Source organism: Cnephaeus nilssonii (genome assembly GCF_951640355.1).
Source record: "Cnephaeus nilssonii genome assembly, chromosome: 4".
Lineage (NCBI taxonomy): Eukaryota > Metazoa > Chordata > Mammalia > Chiroptera > Vespertilionidae > Cnephaeus > Cnephaeus nilssonii.
Window position 1 is genome coordinate 86,105,842 of NC_137075.1, and position 23,914 is coordinate 86,129,755.

The 23,914-nt window shown below is 47.1% G+C and overlaps 1 protein-coding gene across 2 annotated transcripts in view; it reads right to left on the minus strand.

Moving 5' to 3' along the window:
• DPF3 (double PHD fingers 3) overlaps positions 1 to 23,914 on the minus strand; it is a gene marked incomplete at its 5' end in the record, with an annotated part of 250,104 nt that overhangs the window by 217,710 nt on the left and 8,480 nt on the right. The window lies entirely within an intron of this gene.

A 23,914-nucleotide genomic window follows, 5' to 3' on the forward strand; every position in this document is an offset into this window, starting at 1 on the left:
TGACCGGGAACGGAATCGTGACCTCCTGGTTCATAGGTCAACGTTCAACCACTGAGCCATGCCAGCCAGGCTTTCTATTCTTTTTCCTGTCTTGTTTTATGCTATGCACTCTTTATAATCAGCATGTTACACTTCAAGTGTTTAAAATAATAAAACAAAAATGTTGCTCTAAGATCACTTATTTTCCCCCCAAGTGAGGCATTTTGTCCCTATGCCCATGCAAAGTAAGCAAATAGGTTTTGGAACTATCTTGCTGGCTTTTGCACCAGAAAAATTACAAACTTTCATCTCAATATTGTCAACACTCGGTCACTTCACCCAGAATGCATCAAGCTAAGAAAGGACAATATCTTGAAACCCGCTTCACAGAGCGGGAGGCTGAAGCTCCACCGGGCAGACACTGAGTCAGAAACAAAGCTCCAAGACCAGGGAGACGACTCAGGCTTCATGACGACTTCGTCGGGGATAACCTGAGAAATACGGTCAAGACACGGCTCCTGCCCCTGCTCCCTGGTCTCTACGAATGGCCAGAACACACAAACTCACAAACCAACAGGTAGGCTGGAACCCCTCCCATGATTAAAATCTTCTTTTCCTTCTCTTAAAGAATGGACTTTTCAAGTGACACCAAGCTGTTCCATTATTTAAGTGAATGTTCAGAGACTGTTTCAGCTGGAAGCTTGAGAAATAGAGACCTAACCTCAAAGGGCCTTTACCAGTTGCAAAGTCATTAGAAATGAAAATCTAAAAAAAATAAGAAAAACAAGATTGGAGTGATGAGGCCAATAGGAAAATCCAATTCATATACAAAACTTTCACTTACGTGTGTGTGTGTGTGTGTGTGTGTGTGTGTGTGCATGTGAATACAGCTAGATACAGTTGTGATCAGCATATTAGTAACTGGGAATCTGAAATGAAGGAAAACGTACATCCTGAGTCGCTTGAACTCCTGGTATTTGGCAGAGCTGGGCAGTAAGATCAAATTGTCAATTTCAACCTGACCCTGAAATCAAAACTCTCTAATAGTCCCAGAAGTTCTGCAGCTAATCAGTTACTGTTCACACTTCACTCATCACAATCCTTAAAGTCACCAGAGGGAACCCGAATTTGCCACAAACCAGGATGCGTTCCTTTGGGGGCATAGATGTCCTTCCAATTCTACTTTTTGCCCTCTCCTTTCAGATACTAATTTAGAAATGAAGAGAAATAGGCTAAGAAAACCCTCACCTTTAATATTAATATGAATTGTGCAGCCCTGCATGATCAGAGCCCAGACTACATAGGACTTGAAAGAACAATTGAGACTTTGATATGGAATATGAAAAAGTAACTGGCAGAAGGGGAGGAACCAAACTGGAGGCCCCGGGCCCACCTCTGCCAGTTCCAGTACTGACTCACCAGTGACGATTGCTCTAATTTTATTAAGCAAGGATGATGTGCCCTCTATCTCGCCACATTTTTATCTGAGATGAATGAAATAAAATCTACAATGATTTATTTGCCATGACAAAACATACCCATAATTGAGACAACTAGGAATTGAACTCACCCTTTGCCTTATTTTCAAGATTTTACATGTGCCATCTCATTCTTATCCCTGGTGAGATAATAGACCATTATTATTAGCCCCATTTTTTTGTTAATCCTCATCTGAAGATATTTTCCCATGGATTCTTAGAGAGAGTGGAAGGGGGGGAGGTATAGGGGAGAGAGAGAGAGAGAGAGAGAGAGAGAGAGAGAGAGAGAGAGAGAGAGAGAAACACTGATGTGGAGAGAAACATCAATTGGTTGGTTGCCTCCCACAAGCACCGCAACCAGGACCCAGGTACATGCCCTTGATAGGGAATTGAACCCTCAACCTTTCGGGGCTCGGGCAGACACTCTAACCACGGAGCCACACCAGCCAGGACTATTAGCCCCATTTTATGGAAAAAGCAACTGAGGCACAGAGTGACGAACTGACCAGAGCAACATGGTTTATAAAGAAGTGTTGTCTGTTCAGTACATTGAAATGCAGTCCAGTGGTATTTGGTCTGAGAAGACCTCTCTGGGTTATGTCTATAGACTTGGCCACCTGAACTTAGGCCTTCTCAGTACCAACCTGGAGCTCTCTCCTTGGGCTCACCTTGCTTCTGCGCAGCTTAGTTTTACAAAGAACCTTTCAACCAAGATAAACGCAGAGCCCCACTGGCCAGGAGGGTGGTAGGGACGACAAAGGACTCTACTGAGCCAGTGTTTAGCCCATGTGTAAACTGGGTGCGAGGCAAACATGTACAACCCTAGGCCATGAGGCCAAGAGAGAAAACGGCATCAGGAGTGAGCACAGCCGGGTGCTGTTAGCTTGGACCTTAATGGCATGAGGCTCAAGTGATCAGCAGGAGCCCCAGATCATGATACCCGCACTCAGGTGTAATTTCCATTCTTAGGCAGGGAATGTCAGCAAACTGATGCTCTAGGGTCTAGATAACCACTGCTATGAGAGAGCGGGGTGAATTGGAAGGAAAAACAGAAACAAGTGTTTGACGAGAGTTCTTTGGGCCTTCACATAAGATGGCTTCAGGCAAGGACAATATGGACTTTCTCCGTCAACAGAATAAGGAGGAGATGCCTATGGTTCCTTCCACCCCAGACACACCCTCAGTCACCACCCACCCGCTTCCATCCCTCCAACTCTCTTCCTCCGGCATCATAGGATGCTGCTGGGGGTTCTCCAACCACAAAATCATTCCCCCTGGTTCCCTTTCTCTGAAACATAACATCTTTTCTTCTTCTCTTACCACCCCTACTGCAGCCAGCAGAATCCATACCCTGGTGCACCAGAACACCCTCAATTTACTCAGGAATCCATGAGGCCACTGTGGGGGGAGGCGAGAGCAGTGAGGAGAGGGAGGGAGAAGGAGATCGCAGTGGCAGCCTGGCAGTTCTGGAAGCAAGCATTTCCCAGCCTGCTTTGTGAAGGGCCCCAAGCCCTGCCCGGGTGGAGGGAGGGGAACTGCCTGCCAGGAATACAGGGGACTGGACAGACCTAGGTGGAGCATGGATCCCACCCCACAGGAGACAATATTTTAAAGAGAATACACATCTGACCAGGTGAAGGAGGAGGACTATGCCCAGGTTTACAAGCATAACTGTTACCTCCTAGACCTGCCCCCTTTTTCCCAGCCTCGACTTAGAGCAACTGTTGAAGCCAACCCACACCCAGAAGTGTGAATACTGCAGGAAGTCAGCTCTCAGGCCTCCCCATACAAGAGGGCATCAGGCCACACAGATGGCCTTCTCACATGCATAGGTCATGGCTCTACTCGGACGGGCTGAGATTCCAGTACAGCCTGGAGGCTCCTCAGTAACCACGCCAGACAAAGTAGGGCTCTCCGGGAGAGGTCTGAAATGTCGGGTGAGGACCCGGGAGCAAATGGGGACATGCCAGCCATCACAGGGCAGACACCAACAGCTGGAGTGATTTGTTAGCCCTTTTTTCAGGAGTTAATTTGCTTCCAGCAGATTCCATTAGTGACCTGATGGACCTGGGGCCTGGAGGAGGGCCCTGGAAGAGCTGCTGAGTCAGCAGACTGAAGGCCAGACGTCTTGCACCCAGCCCTTTGCCCGGGGTTTCTATTTGAAGAGTTTAGAGTAATTATTTGCAAAGCTTTCATTAAGGCAGCACCACTAAACTACGTGTCGAGAGGAGACACATGAACCTTGACCACCGAAAGTAAATGGCCAACCAGAAGCTGACGCAATACAGGAAAAGAATTCCCACATGATATAATCTCTTCTTCCCAATGGCAGGAAGAAAGCCAAAGCCAAAGTCAAAGTTATAAACTGGGTTCCATCTGCAACTAGGAACCTGAGGGGAGCGGAGGCAGAGGGCGGGGGGACTTTCTTTGAGTTCTAGTTGACAATTCCAGTAGAGTAAGAAAAGAATGATACTATTACTACTGCTGCTGCTATTCATACCAATAACAATTACAGCTAACATTTGTTTCATACCTGTGCTAGGAACTATGCTATAAGCTAGGAACTATGCTATAAGCTTTTTTTAAAATATATTTTTATTGATTTCAGAGAGGAAGGAAGAGGGAGAGGTAGATAAAAGCATCAATGATGAGAGAGAATCATTGATCGGCTGCCTCCTGCACACCCCACACTGGGGATCGAGCCCGCAACCCAGGCATGTGCCCTGACTGGGAATCGAATCGTGACCTGGTTCATGGCTTGATGCTCAACCACTGAGACACACCGGCTGGGCAACAAGAATGAAGAATGTGCCTTCCCCACCACCACAAGTCAAGCTTTATTATTTTTTAAATACCACTAAAACAATAATATATATGCACACACAAACATATCAACAGACATATTTCAACACTAGCTGGATATTTTATAATATTAATAAGTTATTAACTCCAATGAGATTTTACTATGATTTTTAAAAGAATCATTTTTAGATACATATTGGAAGATTTACATGTAAAATGATGTCTGGGATTTAGTTCAAAATAACCTCTGGTGTGGGAGGGTAGGGGTAGGTTGCAGATAAGACAAGACTATGAATTGCTAATTGTTGACACTGGGTGATGCATATATGTGGGCCCCTTATACTAAGTATGTTTGTAAATTTCCAACAATATGGGGGAAAAGGAACCTCTTTCAAGGTCAAAAGGGAAGCAATATCTCCACAAAGCTATGCTAAGCCCCGGCTGACAACCTTTTTACCCAAGCTTTTTGCCCTCCTTGACTAACTCCTCCCTATGACTATCACAATGTAACTTCACTTGTTCTCTGTGACTTCCCCACTCCCTCACCAGTCCCCCAAACCTTCTAGAATCGTCCATGTTGGTATGTTCTGGTGCCCAGGCCACTCTATCTGACCTTACCCTTGCCCAAGGAACAGAGCAATGCTCCCACACACCTCTGTTCAGTCAGCTACTGTCAGGGTCTGTTTGCTCTAGAGACAGGACAGCTAGACTGGGGGGGAGGGGCACATTTCACTCCTTCATTCAACAAATACTTGCCAATCACCTGCTTTGAGTAGGTGCTGGGGTTCAGTGGTAAATAAGACAAAACCGCCATCTTCACTGAGATTTCATGCAGGCGGAGGAGCTACTATAGATGTCATCTCCAACTCTCCCAAGATTTAGGGTCAGGGGTATAACCTCCAAAGCTTCCCTGAATCAGCTGGGATCTTGTCCAAAATAAGGAAAGCCATGATCCAAGGCCAAGAGAGAGAATACCACCCAACTACCCACCCCAACCCAGTTCCCCGTTCATGGGACACAAAGACCAAAATGATCCAAGACTACCAGGTAAGTAAGAGGTGGCGGAGGAAAGAACAGCCAGACCTTGCCATTCTAGGTGGCACATTCATAGAGCTTTTACAACCTTTGCCGCCACTTTGATGAGAGTTTTGGTTGAACTAGGTAATGTTTTACTAGCAGGCATGATTGTAGCAGTTTTTTAAAAAGTAAAACTTCCCTGCCAAGGATGAGTAATATGACCTTGATGATATACCAGGGATCACCTATGTGAACGCTTGGTCACAGGAAAATGCTGAGCACTGTTCAGCAAATCACTTGTGCTTGCACTCAGTGCACAGGGACTCCCAACATCAAAGTTCTTGGCCAAAAATATATATATTTAATTTGGAAAAACCAAAAACATTTTTACTTTTTCGGCTTTATCACAATATAATGGAAATAGAGTGTCATAATAAAGGTTTTCATTTATTTACCAAGATACAGGGTCTATTCTCATGTTACTTGTGGATTTGTCATTGTACTAATAAAAATTCGTGCTTTGCACACTTTCCCATTGACTATAGACTCCAAGAGGCAAAAACCATTTCAGTCCTACTCTTATGTTATATTCTCAGCACCTAGTATAATGTCTGGCATGTAGTTGGTGCTACTATTTCTTAAATTTAATCCAAAAATGCTTTAAAAATAATTTTTTAAAAATTAAAGTACAATAGCGCATACCCAGAGATTCTTCCCTGTGCCTTTGGGGCAATGAGTTTGCGTCCAGGTCCCAATGAGACACACTGGATAGTGTCCTAATCTCCTCCCTGGGTGGAGGTCCAACAAGGGCAGGTCCAACAACACCCCTGACTATTGGACATTTCCACCTGGATGTCAAGTCAGCATTTCGAGTCTAACAGATGGCAAAGCTGAGCCCCCACACACCTGCTGTCCCCGTGGTTCTCACCATCTTGGCAATCCCATTCTTCCACTAGCTCAAAACAAAAACTTTGGAGTCATCCATGACGCCTTTCTTGTTGCCACACCTCACTTCCAATTCCTTTGCAAACCCTGTCATTCCTATCTATAAAATGTAGTCAGAATCCAGCCAGTTATTACAACCTTTACAATTACCACCCTGGTCCCAGCCACTGCCTCCTTACTCATCCCCTGCTTGGCCTCCATTTAATGTCAAATCAGCAGCCAGGGTGATGCTGTCAAAACCCTCCAATGGATTCCCAATTCCAAAGACAAGCCAAAGTTCTACTACTGTTCCTCTCTCTCACTTTGCTCCAGCCACACTGGCCTCCTTGCTGTTCTTCAAAACATCAGGCACATGGGAGTGGGGGGGGGGGGGGGCAATGGTAAGATATGTACACATATAATACCTTAATAAAAAAATTGAAAAAAAAACACAAAACATCAGGCACACTTGCACCTCAGGACCTTGGCACGTGCTGTTTCTGCTGCCTTGACTCCTCTTCCCCCAGATGACCCTCAAATGTCACTTTCCAGTGTGGTCCTCCCTTGTCACCTGATTTGATTTATTATTATTATTTTTTTTTTTTTTTAGAGAGAGTGGAAGGGAGGGGTAGAGACAGAGAAAGAAACATTGATGTGAGAGAGACACATCAATTGGTTGCCTCCCACACTTGCCCTGACCAGGGCCGATGATCGATCCTGCAATCAAGGTACGTGCCCTTGACCAGAATCGAACCCGAGACCCTTTACTCTGAGGGCAATGCTCTAACCACTGAGAAAAACCGGCCAGAGCCCTTGTCACCTCATTTTAAACTGCCCTCCCCCAACACTCCTCGCCCCACCTCCCTGCTTAAGTTACCCTCAAAGACTTATCGCCATCTCACATACTTACTTACTCAGATTGCCACCTGTTTGTCCTCACTAGAATGTAAGCTCCAGGAAGACAAGAATTTCACCCATTTTGTTCACTGCTTTACGTCCAGCACCCAGAATACCTAGGTGCTCAATAAATATTTACTGAATTAACAAATTAATTCCAGAACACCTGGAAATATTCTTCTCTCTCCATCCTGGGGGGGGGGGGGGGGCGGGGGGGAGTGAGAGAAGGGGGAGGATCACGGAATTCCCTTAGACATACGATTCAGTTCATAACCTATATGTCATTTCAGGCCTTTCTCAAACAAACAAATACACTCTAGTGAATTTCAAGAGGGAAGGGAATGTTATTTCATTTTTACTCTCTGTCACTCTTCCCAAGTCAGGGCCCACCTACCTTCCCCTCAGGCCCAAAGCTGGAAAACATATGCTCAGAGAAGGAGGCGGTACAGGTGCCACCAGACCTGAAGGCTGTCACCACCCACAAGTTTGAGGGGAAGAGAAGATGCCTGAGAAAGGGAAGAGAAATTAGCACGTGGATGAGAAACACATGTTTAAAAAACCCTTCCCAAGCCATGAGTCAGCTCAGTGGAGCTGGCACCAGAGTGACAAATTAATTTCATGACCCTGTTGCTTTCATTAGGAACTGGGGGACTCTTAAAAAAAAAAAAGCAACTGATGTGAGGAAAAGGGCATGTACATCTGCTTTCATGTCTACATAGAGGTCTGGTAACAAAACGTGCATTTTTTTTTTTGCAACAGAATTTGCTTCAAATGTGCATTAAACTACCTACTGTGTGACCAACACAGTACAAGGTGCTGGAGACCAAGAAACATCTAAGATAGGGTTCCTTCTCCTGAGGTGCTCCGGCGGGTGGAGTGACTGGCACAGACAGCTCCTCAGACGTCACTGTGCTGTTCCACCCGCATGAATCAATGCTATGGCGCCCACAGAGGGGCACCTGATTCTGCCTAGAAGAGGCTCAGACTTTGAAAGGTGAGTGGAAACTGCAAGGGTTCATTATGCAGAGGCATGGGGGTCATGAGAAGTGTCCCCTGGTCCCTCCATGTAGGACAGATTCCTTTTCCTCCCCTGTAACCCACCATGCCCTACACACACTCCCCAGTGCTCACTCTCAGCCCAGGGCCATGGCACGGGTGTTGGCTGTTCCCTCTGCTTGGAATGCTCTTCCCCCGGATATCTGCAAGTGCCACTCACTCCTGTCCTACAGGTCTCTGCTCAGTCATCACCTTCTCTGTGAAGCCATCTTTGAACATGTTCCACAAGGGGCAAACGCACACACATGTGCCCCTTCCCTCTCTATTTTTCTCCATAGTATTTATGCATGTGTATTTGTCTGCTGTTGGTCTCCTTCACTAGAATAAGAGTTCTGTGAAGACAGGAACTCTACTTTATTGACGGTGCATGGCACTTAGTGGGGGCGCAATAAATATTTGATGAGTGAATAAAAAAAACCCTGTAATATTTGAATGCTTTTTGGTTGTTTAAATGTCCCTACCTACAAGATTGAAAATTAATGTGAAAGCAAAGATTGCACTATCTTGTTCTCTACCCTAGCACCTCACACAGTGTGTACAGGGTTGGAACTCAGTAAATAGTGGATGGATGGATGGATGGATGGATGGATGGATGGATGGATGGGAATGTGGATAGATGGGAGGGTGGCTAGATAGATGGATGGATGGATTCTACATTAAGTAGGAGCCACTGAAAGTACAAAGAACTGAACTGTGCAAAGCTCTCCCTGTGGGTAGGGATAGCCTGACATGGGGAGAGACTACAGGTTGGGAAGTCAGTTAGTACGCTCCTGCCAGTGTCCCCATGAGCACTTGTGTTGCTTGAATGAGAGATAAACGGAGGAGGGAACAGAGTCCACAGACATTGCCAAGGTTAAGTCAACAGGACTAAGTGTATGTGGGGGTGAGGAGAGAGGAGAGCCAAAGATGACTCTGAGATTTTGCTTACATGATAGTGAACCCTGAGAGGAATGAGCAGCTTTAGGGGAAGAAGAATTCATTTAGGATATAGGTTTGATAGGGGACATCCAGGTGGAGTGGATTAGACAGTAGATTAGTCAGGAGGAGAGAGGAAGAGGGAATCCTGGGTGCTGGCTAAAGCTATGGCAATTCACTCATTAATTTTTTAAAATATATTTTTATTGTTGATAGTATTATAGATATCTCCCATTCCCCCCCCCACCTCTTTACCTCCCTCCTCCCAGCCCCTAACCCCAACCAGGTCTTCACTACCCTATTGCCGTGTCCATGAGCTATGCATAAATATATAAGTTCTTTGGGTTATCTCTTCTCATCCCTCCCACCCCACATCAAGGTATGTCCGTCTGTTGCATGCCTCCATGCTCCAGGTCTTATCTTGTTGGTCAATTCCTTTTTTCATTAGATTCCACAAATAAGTGAGATCATGCGATATTTGTCTTTCTCAGGTTGGCTTCACTCATTCATTTCTATTTCTGAGTGACTTCCATATCCCGGGCACTTACTATGTGCTAGGTACTGTGAATGCTGCAGTGCCCAAGGCAGGCAAGACCGTACTTTCGTGGAACTTACATTCCAAGGGGAAAGGCAGACAAAAGACAGGCGACCAGACAAATACATAAAGATAAATCTGATGGTTGTATATGCACTGTGAGAAAAATACACCTGGGTAATGGGAGCATGATGCAGGGACCATATTATATGGGGGTGAGCAGGGGAGGCCCCTCTGAAGAAGTGGCTTTTGCCATGATGAGGAGGAGGACAGGATGACAGGGAAGTTACTTGTTTCATGGCTTCGATTTCCTTGAACAAGTCTGGGGTGAAATCATCTGCAGAGAGTGAGAGGATGGGAAGCATTTTCAGGTAAATGGCAAAATACTGAAACAACTGCCATGGGAAGAAATGAAAAGGGGGTGAGAAAAGAGACATCTGATGGGGCGCCCAGGACCTAGCTGAGGGCTGAAACCATCATGCGGAAGGGAGCCCATGAATACAGATCATATGCATATTTTACAAATCCTATATAATAAAGAGCTAATATGCTAATTAGACCGAACAGCAGAAAGACCATCTGGACGGAAGCCGGGGCTACGAGGGCCGGCCAAGGCTGCAAGGGGCTGCGAGGGCCGGCCGAGGCAGCCAGGGCCAAGCCCCTTGCACTAATTTCATGCACCGGGCCTCTAGTATTATATAATGCTGAAGCTTTATGTCCCTGCAGCCATATTGAAACCAGCACAAATGCCCTAGTAGTGATCTGGAGTCTCTACCCTACTCAGGATGAGGTGGGTTTGCACGAGTGTTTATTTGATTTTTAATTAAATGTGATGGGCTGTGAGGGTTTTCATTACTTGGTTTGACGAGGCAGATTCCCACTGCCACCCCCTCCCAGAGACCCCAGTGGCTCCAGTCTGTGTTCCTGCCACAGCCTCCCCACTCAAACTATTCTGCCAATTAATCACCCTCAACAGCCACCTGTCCTACCTTAAATAATTCCCCAACACCTCCAGGATCAGCGCCAACGCTTTCACACAGGTGTTCATAGTCAGGTCCTTCATTACCCACCCAGGCTTATCTCTCCCAGCTGCCCAGTCTGGCTGGTGTTCACACTGTTCCTTTTTGAACCCAAGTTCATTTGGATGGACAGACTCAGGTCCACACCTGAGGATCTGGGGCAAGATGAGTAAACTCTGGAGTTTTCTTGTCTGTAAAATAGTTAATATACCTGTTTCCTAAGGAGGAGTAAATGAGTTCATGTGTGTAAAGCATATAGCACAGGGCTGCCAAGCAGAATATAGGTGATCAGGAGGACACGGTGGCTGAAACGAGTGTGACTATTCCTGTGAAAGCTGCTGTGTAATTGTACACTTATTGCAGCATCCAGCACACGGCCACACACACAGAAGACCTTGGGGACATGGCCATCAATACTGTTACTATGTTCTGTTTTGTGATTCATTTCTTGGTCTTCACTACACTCTTCCTTAGGCTTATCTTAAAAGTCAACTTGCATCTTCTAGCCTTACCGTTTTCCTCTTACATGAATATTCAACATATGTCTTGTCACTCAACTAGACAGGAAGTTCCTAAAGAGCAGATATCGTATCCTCGGCCTCTTAGTATCCTCCTTAGTGTGCAGTACAGAGCCTGCCACTAAGGAGATGTTAAATAATTCCTAATTTATATGCCGAGCTGAGAGATTGGTTCCTCTCTTAAAGGGAAGGCTTCTCTCTCCTCCACTCCCCAATTCTGTCCATCTCTCAAGGCCCCCTCCAGCTCCTCCATGAAGCTGGCCAGTGAAACTGACTTCTTCCTTACCTGAAAATCTATGGCACTCACTCATTGGTCATATTTTGCCCGAGAGATTCTAGAATTTTAAGGCAAGCAGAGCTAAGGGACCCTGAGAGCATGTGGCTACCTTACTCCCACCAGTACTCATCCTCTAGGTGGATTCTTCTCCAGCCAGACCAGGAGGCCTCCAGGCTAAGGGTCTTTTTCACAAGGAGGAAGCAAAGGCTGAGGTGGCCAAATCCTGGCACTTCCACCCTCAGGGCTTCTGTCTCCAAGAGCAAAACTGCCAAGAGACCCTCCACGGTGTGTAAGGGAGGACCTGGATTCCAGGCCCCGCTCCTGTTAGCTGTGTGAGGACGGAAGACTATCCACAGACTTTGCCAGGCCTTTATTGTCATGTCTAGACAGTGAGGGAGACCACCAGGGGTCCCCAAGGTACTTCCTAGATCTACAGTCCCCAGCACTGGCTCTGCCTATGAGCTGTACTGTGGAGGCACAAATTGAGTCAAGAGAGCTCTCTCTGCCTCTGTGGATGAGCTGGTAGGAGTACTTTGAAAGCTTCTCCGTCCCGTCCGCCCCTTCTCCTCCTATCAGGTCTATTTCATTCAATGGGCATAGAAATGAAAGCATCGCAGGGCATGTTCTAAACAAGTGGAAAGATGCCCGTCCCGCTTCTGTTGAAGTTGGGTGATGACTACATGGAGGTTCCTTACACTATTCTGTCTACTTTTGTACCGGTTTACTATCTCCCATACTAAAAAGTTATCATAATAATTACAATAAACCCACATGATTCATGGACTAACTGGATACTCGCTCTCTAGATGGGTCTCCTGGGCTCACAAAAAGGTACTGAATCTTTTTTTTTTTTTAAGTAACTACATCTGGAAGTTGTAAGAATGCAATACTTTTTAACCTTGTCCACTGGAGAATAGAGGTGTGAAGAAAGAAAGGCAAAGCGGAGCGCTTCGAGTCAGACATCTGGCTCTGAGCCCCCTCCTCCCAACAAATCCATCATTTTATAACTGTGTCAACTAGGACGCCGAAGTAACCAGGGATTCGTCTCCTCGCATGCGTTATTGTGAGGCCCAAGGAAGACCATCTGTGCCTCGAAAGCACTTGGCACCAATTTTGCCACACACACGCATTAAAGCATCGACACATTTGTAGGTGCTTGTGCCGCGCTCGATGAACAGTGGTTCTCAGGCTTTCACCGGCATAAGAATCAGATTGCATGACCTCACTCCCGAGATTCTGATTCAGTGGTCTAGGGGGAAACCCAGGAACTACCTGTCCATCAGTCACACAGGTGCCCTCCTATAGGTAGACCTCAAGCCACACCTTGAGAAGCCCAAAGGCATAGCTGGAGTGAGCATCGGGGACAACAGAGGGAGGCGAACCGTTTCAGGCTCTGCTTGGGAGGAAAACCAATCCCTCCACCAGGATCAAAAGCTCCCAAGGATGGGGTCAGGGTGTCAGTTTCTTTCAACTACCAAATGGGCCTGGGAACGACAGGAAGCCGGGAAGCCGCTGAAGGAAAGCTCTACGGACACAGCCTTGTGCCGCTAATGCCCCGTCCTTCCTGTGCATGCTCACATCTCATTTTTATTTTTTAAATGTGAAAGCCTCCTCAGAACTCACTCATCTCATCCTTCCCAGGCCCCATTGCTAAATCTCCCTGTAGACAGGGGGAAGGTTTTAGAGCATGAGTTGGATCAAGTCACTTCCTAACGTAAATCCTTCTGTGGTTCTTGGGAGAAAGTAAAGATCCTTAAAATACCCACCAAGGCCCTGTGTGTCAGGTCCCTCCTGACCTCTCTTCCCGTATCGGAGCCACACTTCCCCTTTCTCTCCGGTGTTCCAGCCCCGACCGCCTTCCTTGGTTCCTCCAACATATCACAAGGCATTTGCACCTGCCGGTCTCTCTGTCTGGGATAAAATGTTGCCTCTTCATGGAAACATTCCCTCAACACACCAGACTACAACAGTTCCCCTTGCTATAATCTAGTGTATCATTTCTGAACTTTCCAACATAACACAGACCCAACTTTGATTTGTATTTTTGTGTGGTTAATGTCTCTCTCCCCAACTGGACTATAAGCTCCACAAAAATAGGGACCATGTTGGTTTTGCTTGCCATTGTACATCCATTGTATACACAGTAGCCGGTGCATTGTACATGCTCAACTATAATATGAGATAAATGCCAAGTAATCCATGGTCTGGGGAGACGTGAATGAAGGAAATGACAGGCCAAAATGAGGTGGCACACTTTCTCCTGGACATGGGCAACCGAGAATCTTCTCGATTATCGCAAGGTTGGTGGTCACTGGACACCACAAGATCTCAGTCTCTCTTAAATAAAAGCATCTGTCCAGGACTGTCCCCAGAGGACAATGAGAACGTGACTCACCCCTTGGGGAATGTGGGGGCTGAGAAAGAGGGCCAGAAAAGATTGTGTGCCAACCTCCTCAATGCCCTCCCTGTTATCTCTCTGAAAATGTAGCTTTGTCCCTCACTATCGGGACTCAGAAAGAGGGGGGAGGAGAAGGTCACAGACAGAAATGATCTTCCTCCCTCCTATCTGCAGCCACAGAAACAGGCGAGCTCAGGTTATCTTTGTGTTTGCTTCTTTTCCCCAGAGATGAGTGGGGGAGTGGGGAGGAAAGATTTAGAACAATCAATTCAGAGAACAGGGCATTTTCTGCTTGGTCAGACATATGCCCATTCAAGGGATGCAAGACAAGCCAAAGTTTAGCTTCTCTGACTAGGCTATCGAGTCCCATCAATTACACCACATGGAAAAACTTTGGACAGTTAAAAATAACATAGGGGTCTGGTGTTTGGAAGATCTGGAGTTTGGAATGCCAGCTTGTCAAGCACAGGTTACTGCCTACCAAACGCGTGTGCTGGGAAGGTGTACACACACACACACACACACACACACACACACACACACACACACTTGTCAGGACAGGAGGACTGCGGAGGAACAAGATGTCCACCCACCCTGGCCAGCGTTGCTCAGCGGTTGAGCATTGACCTGTGAACCAGGAGGTCACGGTTCGATTCCAGGTCAGGGCACATGCCTGGGTTGAGGGCTTGATCCCCAGTGTGGGACATACAGAAGGCAGCTGATCTATGATTCTCTCTCATCATGAATGCTGCTATCTCTCACTCCCTCTCCCTTCCTTCCCGAAATCAATAAAACTGTATTAAAAAGTAAATAAATAGGTTACTACACCAAGAAAAAAAAAAGTTGTCCACCCTGATGATGGTGTGTGTGTCAGACCAGCTCTCGACCCCCACCCACCTTGGTCTGAAGGACTCCCAAGCCCTTTCCTGGCTGCGCAAAGGGCAGTCCTCATCCGGGCAGGAAGCACCCGCCTCCTCCTTGGAGGAGGTGACAGGGAATGAAGTGTGAGCCAGTCCAGTCACGACACAGACTCAGTCCACCTCCACGTGCTGTGCTTCTGCGTCTGTGAATTCTGGCTCTTCCTCAGAAGGACCCAGTGTCAGCACTGATTAAGTAGCAAGCAATAATCTGAAGTGCTGGACAAAGCGTCCCAGAGGCAAATCTTTTCAAAGTCTCCTCTAGCACATTTGTTCTAAGAGTAAAACAAAAAATTAATAATAACGCCATCTCATTCTTCTAAGAAAATCAGAGCTTCTCCTACTTATTTCGTTTTTCTTAAAATGCCAATGTGAGAAAAATATCAGCCAGTATGTCTGCGTTTTACGGAGGGAAAAACAGGGTCATTGCGAGCACCTATTGTAGGGTGATATGTGCCAACTCTTCTAAGCACTTTACACCTATTAACTTATTTAATTCTTCCAACAACCCCTTTAGAGTCTAAAGGAAGAAAATATCATTCCCGCTCTACAGATGAGGAAACTGTGAGGTGCAGAGGAATTAGCAATCCTGCCCACAGTCATGGGGCTTGAATTTGAACCCAGACTCCCCAACACCCAGGCTATCGGCCACACAGCCACTGCTTGCCACACTCGCTGGGACAAAGTGTTTGGGAATCAACCCATGACCTCCTGGTTCATAGGTCTACACTCAATCACTGAGCCACCGCGCTGGGGTAAAGGGGAAAGACATTTTAGATCCACCATTTAGGATTACCCCACAATCCTGCCCTACTTAGCAAATCTGCACGTGCACTGGGCAGGGCTGTCCTGCACCTGTCAGGACCGGTGGCTCACACCAGCACAGGCTCCCCCAGTGGGTCCCCCTGCCCCCAGCCCCTCCGGGAGGTGCCCTGGTTTCAGTTCAACCAGAATTCGGTTCAACCTTAGTGACAGGAAGCCTCTGGAGGTGGACAATCCTCCCTGCGGGGACACAGGCTGCCAGCTCAACCTCCCCAGGGCCTCCCTTTTGGCCTCCTTGGCGTCCAAGTACTTCCTAGGAATTGGCTCCACTCAGACCAACCTGGCCGCAGGCTATTCTTCCATTTTTACCTTTTGTTCACAGACACCCCCTCCCAATCCAGCCCAACAGATCCTCCTTTTTAAAAAATATATTGTATTGATTTTTTACAGAGAGGAAGGGAGAGGGATAGAGAGTTAGAAACATTGATGAGAGAGAAACATCGATCAGCTGCCTCCTGCACACCCCCTACTGGGGATGTGCCTGCAACCAAGGTACATGCCCTTGACCGGAATCGAACCTGGAACCCTTCAGTCCCCAGGCCGTAGCTCTATCCAATGAGCCAAACCAGCGAGGGCCCAATACATCCTCTGGCCGTCCTCCACACATTCCCGCCCACCTGGCTTTCCTTTTCCAGGAATGAAGGGGATTCTCTAAGGAATGACTCAAATGCTTCCCAAATCTTTCACACCTGGACTTCCCCATCCTTCCCCTCCACTGCTCCTCTGAGCCTGACCAGATTCCCACCATCCTTCCAAACTCAGCTCTGAGCCGCCTCCTTCCAGAACCCTTCTCTGCCATCCCAAACCATGGGACCCGCTCTCCATGTATGTCACAGACCCTCTCAGAGCTGGACTGCTCACTGAGGGAGCAGTTATTCCCCACCTGGTAACCTCACACACCCCGCTTCTTCTCTTCCTCTTCTCTCACGGCTTCTTCTCACCCATTTGCCGTGCGCAAGCTTTGCCCTTTTCTCCTTCCTCTCTCCCCACTCCCACATTCATAAGATTGAGTGCGCCTTCCTGGGGACAAAGCGGAATATTCTTCTTTCCCTTTGTGTCCCTTCAGTGCTTTTTAATCAAGGTGTGCTGCAGGGTGTGGGTGAGGGGAGGAGAAGGATGTCTATGGGGTACGGATGAAGGGACACGAGGTCAGAAGGAAGCCTAGGCTGGAGGTATAAACCTTGATGTTAAGCATTAAGTGGATTATTCTTCTCTGAGGGCTCCGAGAACGTCGGGGAGGCTTTGGTCTGAGCCAAGAAATAAAATAAGAAGCAAAAAGCACAGGGAAAATGAAAGAGTAACTAGCGGGCTTTTCCTTCCTGGGGATTTGAAACGCTACAATAGAGCCTGGAGGAGACATGCCAGGAAGCTGGACTGCCCAGGACTGCCTGCTCTGAGTCTCGGAGAAAAGTGGGGACATGGCAGCGCTTTGACATTGTCCAGACCAGCTCATCTGGGTCACAAAGGAGACAGGAACTCCAGGCAACACTGGGCAATAATAAAGGCTGTTCCATCGATCAGAGCGTCTTTTGTGCTGTACTTTTCAGGAACCTGAACGCATTCCAGGCAGGTACCGGGTAAGAACAAATGATCACCAGAAGAGAGACCGGTGTTATTGGGTCCTCTCACTTGGACACTTCATCAAATAATAAAAGAATCCGATTTCCCCAAGGATAGTAAGAGCTAACTCAGCCTCAGGAAGGTTCCTACATTCAGACCCTTGAACCAGTCAAGCTCGATCCCGCCCCACCCACGCCACCCCCAGGCGGAGTGGAATCTCCAGCCCCTGAGATGGCACACAATGCCTCCTGGTGTGCTGTGGAAACCTTCCACCTTCCATAGAACTCTACAGATCAGTGTTCCTCTCACCACCCTGTGCATAACTGACCTAAAATTGAATGATCCAAACCTGTTCCCTATTCCCCAAAGATGTGTGTAATTAGATAAAATGAGGACAGAATATGTATAAGTATCTGTTATACTGGGATGGCTGCCCAGAAAGGAAATGAGCACCAGGAACCGGACGGCCCTGTGTGCGCCCTCTGTGCTGAAGGGCTACGTACAAGGGCTGAGGGAGAGTACCTTCAAGAGTAAGTGCTACCCTGGCCGATGTGGCTCAGTTGGTTGGGTGTTGTCCTGTGCATGGAAGGGTTGCCAGTTCAATTCCTGGTCAGGGCATTTGCCTGGGGTTGTGGGCTCCATCCCTGTTAGGGGGCTTGCAGGAGGCAACCAATTGATGCATGTTTGGCTCCTAGATTGATCTCTCTCTCTCTCTCTCTCTCTCTCTCTCTCTCTCTCCTTTCTCTCTAAAAATCAATTTTAAAATCTTTTTAAAAAAAGAATAAGTGCTAGTGCAGTATGACCTTTCTGAGTTGACAAACGTCTCTGTACAATTCTGCTCCTACAGCCCATATTTCGTGCACCATCAGCATTTTCTCTGGCTTTCTGCGTTGAAGGATATCTAGCGGACTCAGATCTGAACTAAAACTTGACTTGGGAAGCCCATCTCAACCTCGGTCTTCACCTTCCTCCCGACACGGAACCAGGCCTCTTCCAAATAGCCCCAACAGTGAAGGATTGGGAGGGTGGAAAAGTGGTTAGAGGTCATAGCAAAGTTACAATGATAGATATTTTTCTCTCGATATGAGAACCAAAGACTCTCACATAATCCCCAGGACATCCTTTCTTGTTTCATCATCAAGTGAATTTATCTGCATTGAACATGGTTGGGACACTGAGTCACAGGAAGGGTTATATCTATCTAGGCATTGGTACTATGAAAGGTATTGTCTCAAAGAATCTGTATCTGAAAACAGTGACTGGGCTATAGTTACCTCCAAAACTCAGTAGAATGGGTCGTAGATTCTCACCAGATCCCAGCCATGGGTTAAATCATTATAGTATTCTCACCTTCTGGTCTCCTCCATTTAAAACTCATAAAAGTCCTCAAGGTACAAATAAGGCTAAAGGTAATCCTATACAGGCTGAGCCATAGTATGCACTCAATAAAAATGGGGCCAACTTATCGGCGGCTATTCACAAGCTCTCAGCTACTGAGTCCCTGAAAGAGAACAAAGCAGAAAGACCTGCCTTTCCTTCCCAAGACCAAAGGCGGGAAAGCCATGGTGTTCAGCTCTACAAGGATGAAGTGATAAACAAACCAGGGGCTCGAATAAGTGACGCTGACATTCACACAGCCGAACATGCTCACGCGGGTAAAACCAAACCTGTGCCTGTGTTCCCACCTCTGAAACGAAAGAATTTGGGGAAAGGAATTCTGCAGCCTTTTCCAAACTCCTGAAGTCAAGGGCGAGGATGAGAAACTCTAAAAGGCTAAAAACAAATTAGGCGGGAAGAGCAGTGTTTCTGTCTGCTGGCTTCATTTGCTCAGTAATTTCACACATATTTAATTAAACGTGTGCTATGCTAGATCCTACGGTTAAGAAGGTACAGGCAGCCACCGTCCCAGCCTTCCAGGGCCTTACGTTCTAACTAACCAGAGTTAAGTATTTCCGTGGCCAAGAGAGAAGACTATGTTTGGGACAATGGGGACCAGGGCAGTTGAGGCCAATGTGACCCAAGGTTCAGCAAGGGCCTCACTGGGGCAGAGGAGGTCTTGAAGCATCTGGAAGATGAGCAGGCAGAAGTCAAGCAAGTGTATCTGGGTCAGGGTGGGGCTGGAGGAGCCACAGGTAGTTGGTGAGACTGTGGGGAGGTGTGAGGGTCTCCCTCTCTCTGAGCAGGGGATACAGAAGTAGGACTTTAAGGTAACCAGTTTACTCACATCTCTCATTCTGAGCTTCTTAACCTGGAGCCCATGGACCTCTAGGGCATCCACTGAGGGGCTGTGAACCCCATAAAACCATATGCAGATGTTCACACCTATGTGCATTTTCTCTGGGGAGCTGATCCAAAACTTCCATAGGATTCTCAGAAGGGCCTGCAATTGCCAAGGAAAAGTGAAGAAGACACACTCAAAAGGACACCTGGTAACCTGAACACCAGACTGTGGTGTGGAAGCCATGGTTCTCCATCTCTTTATCCACATATAGCTTAGTACCAGACACATCATAGGTTTTCAGAACTAAAGGGGTAAGTGCAAGAAGATGGGCAGAAATCACCATTTTCATCACCAAAACGAACATTTGTGTGTCCTGACTGTGTGCCAGGAGCTGAGCTAGACTTGAAAAACCAATACCTCTTTCCATAAAGGCACATGGAAGAAGGTCTTCTCACCCTCCTGTTCCCAGAGCCAGGATTGCAAGGCCAAGTCCCTAAATGTGGATACAAGTCACCAGGGCAATTCACTGCAATCCTCAGATCAGGCTCAAACGTTAGTTGGCAGTTGCCTAGCAACAGGTGACCCTAAAGACACAACACCAAACTGAGAGGCCAAAGGGCACTTTGTGGACAAGCTGGTTCTGAAAACTAGCCCCCACGCAGGTCTGCCCGCCAGGCCTCTCTGGGAGTGTTGGAGGAAGGAGCAGACTTTGCAGCCAAAAGGAGGATGGCTGAGAGAGCTGGGAAGGTGTGTGGATGAATGGTGGTGTGTTTTCCCACACTGGGGAGTAGGCACAGGGACCAGGGTCAGGGAACTGAGGGTTGAAGGAGAAGGCAGCCTTGAGTATAGAAGGCAACTGGTGCCTCTTTTAGACTGTCGATACAACTACTTTTCCAAGCAGTTGCTGAGCGGATGCCAGCCACATGTAAAGATGCATAAAGTGGCACAAAGGCTTGACTGCACCGACATCCAGCCCTGCCCTAAAGTCATCATCCTGCAGCAGTTCCATGGAACTGTGTGTGTGTGTGTGTGTGTGTGTGTGTGTGTGTGTGTGTGTGTGTATGTGTGTGTTTGGAGGGCGGGGGGGGGGGGGGGAGGGAGAGGCGGGTATTGGCAAGATGACAGACCTCAAACCACAACTAACAGGGAACCCAGGAAGCAGTTTTTATCCAGGTCTTCAGGTCAGTTCACTCCCTTGTAGAGACAGCAAACAAAAAGAGGCAAAGAGACCTCACTTTCTAAAATTCAGATTTTAAAAAGTATGTTTTTATTGATTTCAGAGGCAGATAGAAACAGCAATGATGAGAGAGAATCATTGATCAGCTGCCTCCTGCAACCCCCCCACCACCACACACACACACACACACACACACACACACACACACACTGGGAATTGAGCCTGCAACCTGGGCATGTGTCCTGACCAGAATTGAACCGTGACCTCCTGGTTCATAGGTGGATATTCAAACACTGAGCCACGGTAGCTGGGCTAAAATTCAGAATTTTATTTTTTAATGAAAAGCTTAGGAACTCCTTCAGCTGAGTGAGGTGAGACTGGGATCCTAAAACAAAGATTCTAATCGCCTCCCCCGCTGCAGAGGGCAGAAAGCTTGGGAAGGCGGGGCCTTCTTCAGAACCCATCATCTCTTCTCCAGAAAGGTCCTGGGGGCCAGGGGAAGGGGCAAATAAATACATCAGTCTGGAAGAGCGGCAGGAAGAACAAATGCAGAAGTCAAACAACAACAAATAAGGCGATATAAATCCAGATAAAATATTAAAATCATTAAAGGGCTGCTGCTCCCTGAAGATTGGGAAAAATGAAGAGAGTTAATTAAAAGCAATCTCCATGCACTGCTGAGCCAGCCGGCCCAGATAAATCAACAGCTGGGGCGGCTGTGGAGGGCAGTCAAGGGGCTTGGGGGGGTGAGGGGGGGCGCGCACGGAGGGCGGGAAGGGCTGCCACAGAGATGGCAGTGACGTTGAATTGAAAACAGTGACTTAAGTTTCCAGTTTTATTAAATATTGTATGACACCAAATACAGTTGTTTTTCTTAGGGGGCAAAAATCATCAATGAACAAAGAGGGAGGGAGATGAGGATGAAGAGGTATTGTTTGTTTGATTCAAAACATACTTGGGACCACGAAGCCTGCATCTCTGATCTCCTCCCCAGTGCAGAGGCTTTGGGCTTTTTTTTCCTCTTTCTTCCCCCCTCCCCCTGATGGGCACAGGTAGATGCATCTTCTCCAATCTCTCTACAAAACCCTGGGTTATGTTTGTTCTGGGGGCCGGGGGAAATAGTGCAAAGTCCAGAGAAGAAACGGAGAGGAAGAGATGGAAAAGACCTTCAAAATTCTCATTGCTGATCCAAGCCAGACTTTGAGCACAAAACTAAAAGATCAGCAGAAATGGTGGGAACTTTTTTTTTCTTTCTTGCTTTCTATTCCGCACCCCCCTTTCTTTCTTTATTCCCTTCCTCCCCCCCCTTTTTTTGCAATCAAATAAAGTTTTTATTTTTTTTATTTTAAACAAAACAAAACAGTTTAGAATTTCGGGCTCAGTCTAAATAAAAACCCAGCAATTTTAGAAATGTTACAAGAACAGCACTTGTCTATTCTAAGGGAACCCTCTCCAGTTCTTCCTTGATGGAAATATAATCGAGAGAAATGGCTGGGGGAAAGTGGTTTTTCTCCTCCATAGAACTGGGATTGGAAGGGGAGTGTGTGCATGGGGAAACATAAGGAATTATGCATTTGGATATGCATTTTAATTAGGTGGACAGAAGCAGCCGCCTGTTAATTTTTCTTGCTTGTTTCCACTTAGCATTCATCACAGGCAGAACCACCATAGAGCGCTCCCACGATAATAGATGGTTCTGCATTGGCTAAGTCCTCAGGGAAAATAATTAGCAGGAGAGAATATATTCTCTCCACTCCCACTACCCCATCCACCCTGCCCTCCCCCATCCCCAGCACCACATTGCCTCCCCTCCCCACCCCCACTCCCACCCCAAGTGACAGTGGTTTCCCTAGAAGCCTAGAGGAGCCAGGCTCCTGCTGTGCAGGCACTCACTTTGCCAAAGAACAAAGGTCTGGAAGGAGAATCAGACACACCAGAGGCCTTCCTTGGAGTGGAAGCTCCTAGCAGGGAGGAAGGCTACCTTGCTGCTTGGTTCTGAGGGGCAGGCCGGCCATCGGTGTTGGCCAGGACAGGATGACAAAGGTCCAAAGAGGTGGGACAATTCTGATAGAGCTCAACTGGCAGCAAACAAAGATGAGTAAAGAGTTGTTAGTTGAGGAGAATGGGAGTCCGAATGACATTTTCACTTCATTTGCTTTACACAGTAAAAGAATATTGTAGTTTTGCAGCAAGCTTGAATCTGAAGCATTTCCAAGGCTAGCAACCAAGATCTAAGTCTAATTCTGAGATGTGACCCCCACCACCACCACCACCACCACGACGCTCTCCATAACCTACTTTGTATAAAGAATCAGTTCTTGTCGCTGGTCTCCTACGTCAAAGCCCGCCCTCCTTGTTCACTAGCAGATTCAAGCTCTTCAGCCCTTCCCTCTTCCTGGAGTCCTCTAGATAGAAGGAGGAGTCTGGATGGTGATCAAGCCCAAGTTCCAGGAAAGGGCTGCCTGTGCCCTCAGGCTTCTGTTTCCCCTGATTTGAAGGTGGACTCGGTTCGGGGCAGCCAATGGGAAATAAGACCAGGGCTTCTCTCGAGCTCATATTCTCACCTATTTCAAGCCCAGACAATGGGAAAATCCCACTTCAATCCCAGGTCTATTTGCACACAGCTGGGTGAGTAAGGCTTTGCATTTCCTGAGAAACAATGATTGCGCAGGATGTGTAATAGCAGATTCCTTTCACTTATTTTAGTTTTAATATATTAAAATAATGTTTCATATATGAGGTATTGTTGACTCTCAGTCAGCTACAGGAAACTGTAGTTCTAGTAACACCTCCCATTTGTTCTTTACACCTTCTGAAATGTTTTCACATCCATTATTTCATTCGGGTCCCTTGGAGGGTAAGCAAGGCTGGTTGTAGGGGAAGGGAGAAGAAAAGAGACTCAAGCTCTTTTCACTGTATAAAAAGACAGGCCTGACTTACTAACTCTTGACTTTCAAGCGGTCTTGTCATTCCAGATGCTCCCTCAACTCCCTGTCACCAGATGAAACCTCTCTGCTTAGGAGACCTTCACCCCAAGACTCACTAGGTAACTTTGCTCAGCTCCTAGAGCCTCCCCAAACCCAACCCCTGACCCTCACAGAGTCCCTGCCCTTAGGGAAGGGAAGGGGACAAGGGGAAGGCAATCTTTGTGGCCAGGGATGAGAGGAGTGAGTCTCTGGGTTTCCAGGGCATTCAACCCCCCAAAATAATGATATTCTTTATGTTTATGAGGTGGGGTTGCCTGTACATTTTAAAGAGTCTAAAAATGCAGGGGATCTAGGCATATGCCCAAAAGAATTGAAAGCTACTATCTACCCATGTTCATAGCTACATTATTCACAATAGCCAAAAGGTGAAAATAATCCATGTCCATCATTAGATGAATGAGTAAACAAAATTATA